Raw genomic sequence first — 10,378 nt, forward strand, 5'->3', positions numbered from 1 at the left:
ACGGACCGCGAGATCGTGACCTGAGCCGAAGTCGGCGCTCAACCGACTGAGCCACCCAGGCGCCCCATGCATAGTGGCTTAAAACAACACAAGTTGAGTATGCTCTTGGAATTCAGAAGGGCACAACAGGTATCACATGGCTAGAATCAAGGTGTCAGGGCTGCATTCCTTGTGGATGTTCTATGGGAGGGAGAATCCACTTCTTTGCCTTTACGAGTTTCTAAAGGCTGTCCTTGCCTTGTCATCCTGCATCACCGCCACCTCTGCCCATGTTGTCACATGTCTCTGACTTTGACTTTCCTGCCTCCCTCTTTCCTTGGAAGAATTCTTGTGATTATATTGGGCCCACTGGGATAACTCAAGATAGTCTCCCATCTCAAGATCCTTAACCTAAACACATTTGCTAAGTCTCCTTTGCCAGGTAAGGTAACATATTCTCAGATTCTAGGGATTAGGATGTGCACCTCTTTGGGGGCCACTATTCCGCCACAACAAGAATAAATGCAAAGAAGGATGGGTGCAGTTTTCAAAAACATTAATCTATGAGCATTATAAGGTACTTGTATTTTAATACTTTATTTTCTCAACATTTCATGTATATTATGCAAAGTATCTTCCTCTAAATTATTACTTGCAGAATGGTGGGGTATTCACATTCTATGCATCATGTTCGCATCAAAATTCTACTCCAGAGGTTTGGTTTTTTTTCAGTCAGAATGGTATTAAAGGTTGAAACCACAATGATTCAATAGATCATCTGAAAAGATTCCGAGGCACAGAAAATAAGCTTGTACTTAATTTGTAAGTTTTTGATACCAGATGAAGTTACCTTCTTACAGGTAAAAGGGCACCATTACATAGCATTCATGAGAGCAGCTCAAGTTTGCAGGGCCGGGGTAAAGGACAGAGCGGCCCAGACAGGAAGCGGCTGAGACGATAAGCATGTGTGTGAGGGAACTGCCCAAGACCCAGGAAAGACCCAACCAAAAGGATTAAAGGCAACAGTGCCCCATGTTCAGAAACCAAGCTCTAAATATATATATACATACTTTTATGTGTGTGTGTGTATATATATATATATATATAGCTTTATATATATATAGCTTTATACATATAGCTTTATACATATAGCTTTATATATATAGCTATATATATATATATATATATACACACACACACACACACACACACACACACACACACACACGTATGTATGTATATATATATAATCCCTATGCGTTATAGAATACAGGGCCATTGTGCGAGCTCTCAGCTCACTTAGCATTTCCAAGCTCCCCAGGACGTGCTGGGATGCATATGGGACCAGGGATTACTAAATGGGCATTATCTTTCTGTGATCTCTGGCTGTCTCTTCAGAGTCCTTAGAACACAGCATAACTGAAGTCCCTAGGACATACCTGCACTGTCCCACCACGCTGTGTCCCCAGTGGCATTTGAGTTTATACAAAATACAGTCTGAGTTTCTAGGGAACTGAGCATCCTTAGAGAGTCAGACTTTGGCACCCTGGATGAAGTTTCTATGCAAGTGTATCATTCTCAAGGACCCGAGGCCCAGCACAATGAACAGGAATTCGACCTGGAAGATAACACTCTCTAGCCTGAGTTCCCTCTCCAGAGCTAAAGAGCAGTAAGAGAAGTCCAAAAATGAGCATATTTTATATTTCTGATCAGAATTTGTGATTCGTCTCCCAAGAAGTGGGCAAAACCTGGAAGATGCTGCCATTCTCAGAAGCCATCGAGGACTATGACTGTGGAAGGTTTGGTCCCAGATTCAGAAGAGAGTCTGAGCTGGAGGTCTAAGACGTGGTATCTGCAGTCTGTGCAGGAAATGTCACCTGATTGGAGGGACGCTCCTCAGTCTTTCCTGATCTTTCTCAGCCTTGACACTTGGATGAATACCGGTCACTTATTTTGTAGAATGTCCCTCAATGTGTTTGGCTGATGTTTTCTCATGATTGGGAGGATATTGTACGTTTTGGGCAAGAATACCACAGAAGAGACCTGTGCTTCTCAGAGCATCCGGTCACGGGGTTCATCATGTTGCTGTGTCTTATTACTGGAGACGTTAACCACTCCGGTAAAGTTCTGTCTGCCAGGGTCCTCTGCTGTAAGGTTACAATTTTTCACATTGTGAGTATCTTGGAGGAGATCATTTCAGGCCATGCAACTATGCCATTTCTCTTCAAATGTAAAGCCTTCTAATATTAGTATCTGTTAATGGATAGTGTCTACAGCAATCATTGATGTGTTGTTTGCCTAATGATGGTTTTTTATTTCCTTTATTTAGATGACTTTTGAAGTTTTTTGTTTTGGGGGCTTTTTTTTGTTTGTTTGGTTTGCTTTGGGGTGTTTTTGGTTCTTTTTTTAAGTAGGCTTCACGTCCAGCATGGAGCCCAATGCGGGGCTTAAACTCACAACCCTGAGATCAAGACATGAGCTGAGGGGTACCTGGGTAGCTCAGTCAGTTAAACATCTGACTTTGGCTCAGGTCATGATCTCACGGTCTGTGGGTTTGAGCCCTGCATCGGGCTCTGTGCTGACAGTTTGGAGCCTGGAGCCTGCTTTGGATTCTGTGTCTCCCTCTTTCTCTCTCTGCTCTTACCCTGCTCACACTCTCTCAAAAAGTAAACATTAAGGAAAAAAAAAAAAAAAAAAAGACCTGAACTGAGATCAAGAGTCGAATGCTAGGGGTGGGAGGGAGGGGAGGGTGGGTGATGGGTATTGAGGAGGGCACCTTTTGGGATGAGCACTGGGTGTTGTATGGAAACCAATTTGACAATAAATTTCATATATTGAAAAAAAAAAAAAAAAAAGAGTCGAACGCTTAACTAACTGAGCCACCCAGGCACCTGACTTTTAAAGATTTTAAGAAATATTTTCTGGGGCGCCTGGGTGGCTCAGTCGGTTAAGCGGCCGACCTCGGCTCAGGTCATGATCTCGCGGTCCGTGAGTTCGAGCCCCGCGTCGGGCTCTGTGCTGACCACTCAGAGCCTGGAGCCTGTTTCAGATTCTGTGTCCCCCTCTCGCTGACCCTTCCCTGTTCATGCTCTGCCTCTCCCTGTCTCAAAATAAATAAAAATGTTAAAAAAAAATTTTTTTTTAAATAAATAAAACGTTAAAAAAATTTAAAAAAAAAGAAATATTTTCTTTCTTCCCTTTTTTAGAGATATTTTCAATTTCAATTTGTAATTTAAAAGAAGTCTAGGGCGCCTGGGTGGCTCAGCGTGTTAAGCGTCTGACTTTAGCTCAGATCATAATCTCATAGTTCATGGGTTCGAGCCCTGCGTCAGGTTCTGTGCTGTCAGCACAGAACCGCTTTGGACCCTCTGTCTCCCTCTCTCTCTGCCCCTCCCCCACTTGCACTCTGTCTCTCAAAAATAAACATTTAAAAGAAAATAAATTAAAAATAAATAAAAGAAGCCCAAATCATCAAATAGCACATAAAACTTCCTATGCACTTATGTAAGAGTGGGGTTCATTCACAAGATACAACCAATTACAGAATGCATTTCGGCTTACTAGCTAAAGTATCATTACCATATGGCAACGAGAGGGACAATCTGTACTTCGTTTGAGATGTCAGTTTTAACATTTTGTTATTCCAGACAACTAATAATAATTCAGAACTTGTATTCTTTCAACATTACGATAATAAATCAGACTTCATCAATGTTTATATGAGGTCATTTAAAATTTGCGTAACTAAAACAATCTTAAAGTAAGACAGTACTCTTACTATACATTCTTTTTACATACATATATGTGGGTTTTAACTATACGGTAAAGGAAGATGTAAAAGGTTACACACTGAACTAATAGCAATGGTTAAAGCATGGCAGGCTACCAATGTAAAGGTGGTGGGTCCAAAGAAATTAATTCTTTAATGAATCATTTTGAAATAATTTCAAATTTCACAAAAGTTCCAAGAACAATGCAAAAATTCCGATATCCTCCTTACCTAGATTCCCCAACTGTTAACATTTCACTGCATTCTTTTTGCATGTATCTATTTAATCAACTATCCTCTTATGATCATTCTTTTCCTATTTGAGATCAAACAACAGACACCATACACCACAGTTCCTAAGTACTCCATTATGCATTTTCCTAAAATGAGGGCACTTTCCTACAGAACCACCATCCAAACAAGCAAGCCAGGAAATCAACCTTAACAGAACACTACTGTCAAATCCACAAACCCCCTTCAAATCTCAACAGCTGTCCCAACATCTTTCTCCTTCCTGGTTCTGGATGCCACCAGTCTGAGTCTATCCTATGTTTCATCACCAGACTTAGGTCATGCTTTCTTGGTAGTAACCACAGAGAAGATAGATCAATGCGTCGCGTCATGGGACACACATTGTTGACAGTGGTGATATTAGCCTTGATTATCTTGTCATTTTGGTGTCTGGTAGGTTTCCCTGCCAAAAAAATCACCATTCTCCCCTTTGAAACTGGTATTTGTGGAGATATATTCTGAGATTATGCCAATAATCTGTCCCTCATCCACTCACCAATCTTAGTATCTGTTAATAATCTCACCTGAATCAGTCACTACCAAATACTGGTTTTTTATTTCCATTATTCCTCATACATATATTAGTAAGGAAAAGGTTCCCCTTCTCCCATTCATTTCTTTCTGTATCAATACGGATTCATGGTTTTCTGTTTTGTACCAAAGATTATATTCCATTCTTACTACTTGTTTTCACGCTCAAATTGTTTCAGATTTGGCCAACAGGAGCATCTTTGAGATGGCTTTTGTGTACTTTTGCTATGCCCCCATTATTCCTTGAGCAGCTCTTTGCCTTCTCCCTCGAGAAGATATTTTAGGTTCATCCGCTTTCCCTGGCCCAAGTTTGGAATCAGCCATTTACAAAGGAGTTCTGTTTCCTTTAAGTGGAAGGTAGTATCTAGGCACCAGACTCTGGAAGGTACTGCTCATTGCTGTGAGGATGTACTTGCTTCTAAGCAATCTCAGTATAAAGAGCTAGGAAATACATGTATGGAGGACACACACACACACACACACACACACACACACACGTACATTTGCATATACACATGCATGTGTCTACACACATATGTGGACATACGCACCTATAAATATTTCTATGTCAACACCTCAGGGTTCTGCTTAGTCTTCTGCCTTTCTGTATTTGTAAATACTTTCAACAGGGAGAAATTTGGCTATCAGTTTCAATACATTTCATCTTGCCCTCAATGTAATCAATCTCCACCCATGCCAACCATTTCCTCTATCTATAATCTCCTTAACCCTCACCTCCCTAGTGTCCTGTGTTTCCGTAATGGGAACAGCCACACTATTCTGTTCCTCTTCACTTCCCCTCACTGGCCTGCATTGGGACTGCTGTCCCTGTACTGGGAAGGGGAGGAAGAAAAAAAGGAATAGTTGTAATTTAAAAATATATACATGTATTCCAATATTATTTGTAAAATAAAAATAATAAAAATGAAATAATGCTATAGATTGTTTATGCCCCATGTCACCTTCCCTCCAAAAAAAAAATCATTTTGTGGGTAACTAATCCCAATGTCGTAATATTTGGAAGTGGGGCCTTCGGGGGATGATTAGGTCATTAGAGCGGAGACCACATGAATGGGATTAGTGCCCTCAGAAAAGATGCCCCAAAGGGATCCCTCACCTCGTCTGCCATGCGAGGACACAGGGAGAAAACGGACCTCTATGAACCAGGAAGCAGGCCCTCACCAGACACAAAATCTGCCAGGACGGTCATCTTAGACTTCCAGGCTCCAGAAGCATGAGAAATAAGTATCTGCTGTTTATAAACCACCCAGTCTATGACTTTGTTATAGCAGCCTGAATGAACTAAAATGTACAATTAGACAACACGGTCTACAGGGTCTAATTTCTAGTCACATTAAGGATGCCACAAGGTTCCTACCCATAGCTCCTACGTTCCACATGACGTTGATAGAGTGATGTCTCCTCCCTGATCCACATTCTCATCATCACTAATAGAGCCATTCATTCACACTCCCCTGGCTTACTAAAAGTTAAATTTGATAACTTATAGCACAGGGCCCGATACTTAGTAAATGTTTGACAACATACGTTTAGTAATTATATAGAGGGCACAGAGGGGAAGTTTACTTAAGATAACCCAGTCACTCCTTCCTCCCCACAGGACATCCACAATGCCTCTTCCTCCCCATACGATGGCTAGTGTCAGCCCAAGAATAAAATGCCTGAGCCGAGAGACCATCAACTCGGGAGTAAACATGGTTACCAGTTATAGCTGCCAATGCCCTCCAATTTCCTTTATTGTTTCAAAGAATGTGACCCAAAGATCCACGTATGAGTTATAAGCACACAGTAATCAGCTCACAGTCCTGTCTCTTCTGCTCTGAATACACGGACTTCCTCTAGGGAAGATTCTTAGAATCAGTTCAATTTTTAACTAAGTCTGTGTTTTAACTTGTAGCTTAACATTATTAACTAAGTTAAAGAGTAGGTGATTTATTTATCAAGTACAAGCTACATTAGTCTTTGGAAATAATTTTAAACTCAGAACACATTTGCAAGAGTAGCGCAAATAACCTTTTATTCTCTGAATTATTGAGAGTAGGTTGTCAGCATATTCCAACACCTCATATACTTTATTAACAAGAATACATAATCACGTTTCAATCCTCAAAATCAGGAAACTAACACTAATACCTACCACCTCATCCTCAGACCTCATTCAAGTTTCACCCATTTTCTAAATAATTTCCTTTACAGAAAAATGATTTAATCCAGGATCCTGCATTGTAATTTGCTATTTCTTCAGTCTCCTTCAACCTGGGACACTTTCTTAGTTTTCTTGACTTGCATGATCATGACATGTTTGAAGATCACAAGTCATTTATTAAAAAAAAAAATTTTTTTTTAACTGTTTGAGAAAGAGCATGAGCGGGGTGAGGGGCAGAGAGAGGGAGACAGAACCTGAAGCAGGCTCCAGGCTGTCTGCACAGAGCCCAACATGGGGCTGAAACTCATGAATCACGAGCTCTTGACCTGAGTCGAAGTTGGACATTTAACCGACTGAGCAACCCAGTCATGCCACAAGTCATTTATTTTATTATTTTTTTAATTTTTTTTAACGTTTATTTATTATTGAGAGACAGAGAGACACAGAACATGAGCAGGGGAGGGGCCGAGAGATGGAGAGACACAGAATCCGAAGCAGGCTCCAGGCTCTGAGCTGTCAGCACAGAGCCCGAGGCAGGGCTCAAACTCACAAACCACGAGATTATGACCTGAGCCGAAGTCAGATGCTGAACCGACTGAGCCACCCAGGCGCCCCACAAGTCATTTATTTTAAAGAGTGTGCCTCAACATGGGTTTGATGTTCCTCTCTGCTTTGACTCAGGTTATGCATCTTTGGCTGTATTCTCACTGCATCCTATTAGATGGTACACAAATTAAATACTATCGAATGACACTAATTGTCGGTATTATTTATGTTAACTTTAATCGCTTGACTAGGCTGGCTGAGCCGACTTTTTCTACTGTAACCACACTTCTGTTTCGCCAGCTGTCATACTTTGCCAATAGTATATGCTGGCGGGTTGCAAGGGTGGAGGGAAGAGGGACATGCTTCCTCCTGTTTCCTGTGGGCTTCCCCTCTATGTCCTGTGCTGTCAGCACCTTACCAATGCTTCTTCACCCGGTCAGGTGTAATGTCCTCTGAGGACAAGGCACTGAATTCACTTTTACAGTGTTTCCCCATCAGAAGTACCAACGTCAGGCAGCCAATATGGGTCCCAGACCTGTGGGGCCATTCCTCTGGGCTCAGATACCCCCAGCAGTGGAACAGGTTCCTTTGGAGTTCTGCACTTCAGCTCTGAGGGACGCCTACCCTGTTCCCTTCATTTTACCAGCCTAGAGCTTGAAGCTGCTGCCTGCAGTTGCTATCCTAGGGATACACTTGACTCTTATTTTCCCCTTTCAGATTCTTCTTCATATCTCAGGGTTCCCTGTATACCCTTTCAGATCCCTAGACAACTGTACACCAAGCTAACAATTCCTTGTATCATGTTGTTTCTGTTCAAATCACTGCTGTGGTTTCTCTCTTCCGACAACGCTGATTATGTCTCACTGGAATTTAAACTTGGGAAGATTAGAACTTCTGTTGTATTCACTGTTGTACAACGCCTTCTACATAGTGACTAATATTTATTGAATCAACAAGTGCTCGGCTGTATTTACAGAAATGTGTTTCTTACTGTGGGTTGAGGATGCAGCTGTAGTCTGCATAAACACAAAGTGTCCAAAGTAGTATTGTTCAGAACAATGAAAAATTAGAAACAAGATGCCTTTCAACAGAATGAAGTTATTTTAATAGAACGGAGCAGAAGATGCTAAAAAGAACAAAAGCTACATATATAAACATGGTCATAACTCAAAACCATTTTGCTGGTTTTAATAAATGGTGTTCAAGGCACAGTGTGGAAGATGACAAAATGTTACCAGAACCACTGAAATTCACAATGAGTTTATACACAGTGGCAAAAAGCAGAGAGTGAACAGCAGTGAAATCTTCAGTGTAGGGTAGGAGGGTGGTGTCCTGTGGTTGGTCCATTTAGCTTATGGACCAGCAGTAGACACGACAAGAACGGGGACAAGAACGCAGGGCCTAGAAATGCAATAGCCACACCAAAGGGTGTCTATACAAAAAATGGGGTTTCAAATCAGTGAAGTAAGGGCAAATGAATGAACCGGTGAAAGATCCATTGGCTAGTCATTTGCAAAAAAAAAAAAGTTGGATTTTTAGTTCACACCACATTTAATCAACAACACAAAGAGGTCAATAGATTATTCTGTTTACTCTAAACAGATTTGTTTCATATATTTTAAAGACAAACCTGACAAAATACAAAGTTCTAAAAAGAATCTTCTTGTATCAACTCAAGAAGCAGAAATACACTTCATACTATGGAATGACTATTTTATTTCTAATGTTCAAGTTCTAAACATAACTGCCTTTTGCTCTAATAACAGAAAACATCAACCCAAACTGTTCACTATCTGTGAGGTAGATAATGAAATTGAAGCAGAAAGATTAAATCACTATACAGGTCACTCAAATAGTAAGTGACAGGCATAAAACAGTTTGCAGAAACCATGCATAATTCTAGGGCGGAAACGTGGCAGCCTACCACAAAAAATACAAATGCAGAGAGTTGTGCTCACAATATCTGCACTTTGCACTTAAACTTACTAAACATACCCTTTAGAAAACACAAAAATGGGGGAAATGTCTTCAATGGGCCCTGCTTTCAATCCGTACAGTGTACTAAGTACTAATGTTCAAGGCCACCTTTGAAAATTAACTCATATGTGTATCATAAACAACTGTGTGCTGAATCGTTGCAGATTTCCAATAAATCTTGACTTTATTAAATGTTATGTGGGTGATTTACTAAAAGGACAGTTTCTTCACAATGTCTATATGGAGTTATATATGCCACCAAAAAGCAGAAAACACATATGACATTCACGCATTCAACGTTCCTTTTAAAATTCATATATGTTGTGGTGTAAATATGTGATGGGACAATAGTATTTAGTGTCAGAAATCCTCGTGTATGTTACAAAAGTTACTTAGGTAAGGGTGCAATGCCCCTACTGTAACTACTGTGAGTACAAAACAAAAATCAAGGATACAGAAAACAGCTGTTAAAGAGCACTGCTGTGTGGAAGCCTGACCTAGCACAGACGCTACTCATACACATTTAATGCCGCTGCTTTGACTCAACTCACTCACGCCTTTCTCAAACCGATGTGTTCCTTGATGAGCAAGACCGTTAAATAAGCATCCTGTGTCATATTATTTGTAAGTTATTTAATACTGCATCCGAAACATCGCTTCTAGAATAAGATCATTTCTAGGTAAGGATGTTTTCCTCGTTTCCTAAACTGACAATTTTCTTTTGTTACGTATTCTGATATATAAATCTTGAAATGTTTTTCAGGTTGTTAGCTTTATTCTACTCTCAATTATCTACTGGACAATCAGACTGTGAAAATTTTCCTACATTCATTTTTGGGGTTTTCCACTGTGAATTTCTGATTTATAAAATGTTTGGCTTGTTGATGAAGGTTTATTAAAATGCAGGATATTGGGGCGCCTGGGTGGCGCAGTCGGTTAAGCGTCCGACTTCAGCCAGGCCACGATCTCGCGGTCCGTGAGTTCGAGCCCCGCGTCAGGCTCTGGGCTGATGGCTCGGAGCCTGGAGCCTGTTTCCGATTCTGTGTCTCCCTCTCTCTCTGCCCCTCCCCCGTTCATGCTCTGTCTCTCTCTGTCCCAAAAATAAATAAAAAAAATAA

The sequence above is a fragment of the Panthera onca genome, chromosome D2 (genome assembly GCF_046562875.1).
Source record: "Panthera onca isolate mPanOnc1 chromosome D2, mPanOnc1 haplotype 2, whole genome shotgun sequence".
NCBI lineage: Eukaryota > Metazoa > Chordata > Mammalia > Carnivora > Felidae > Panthera > Panthera onca.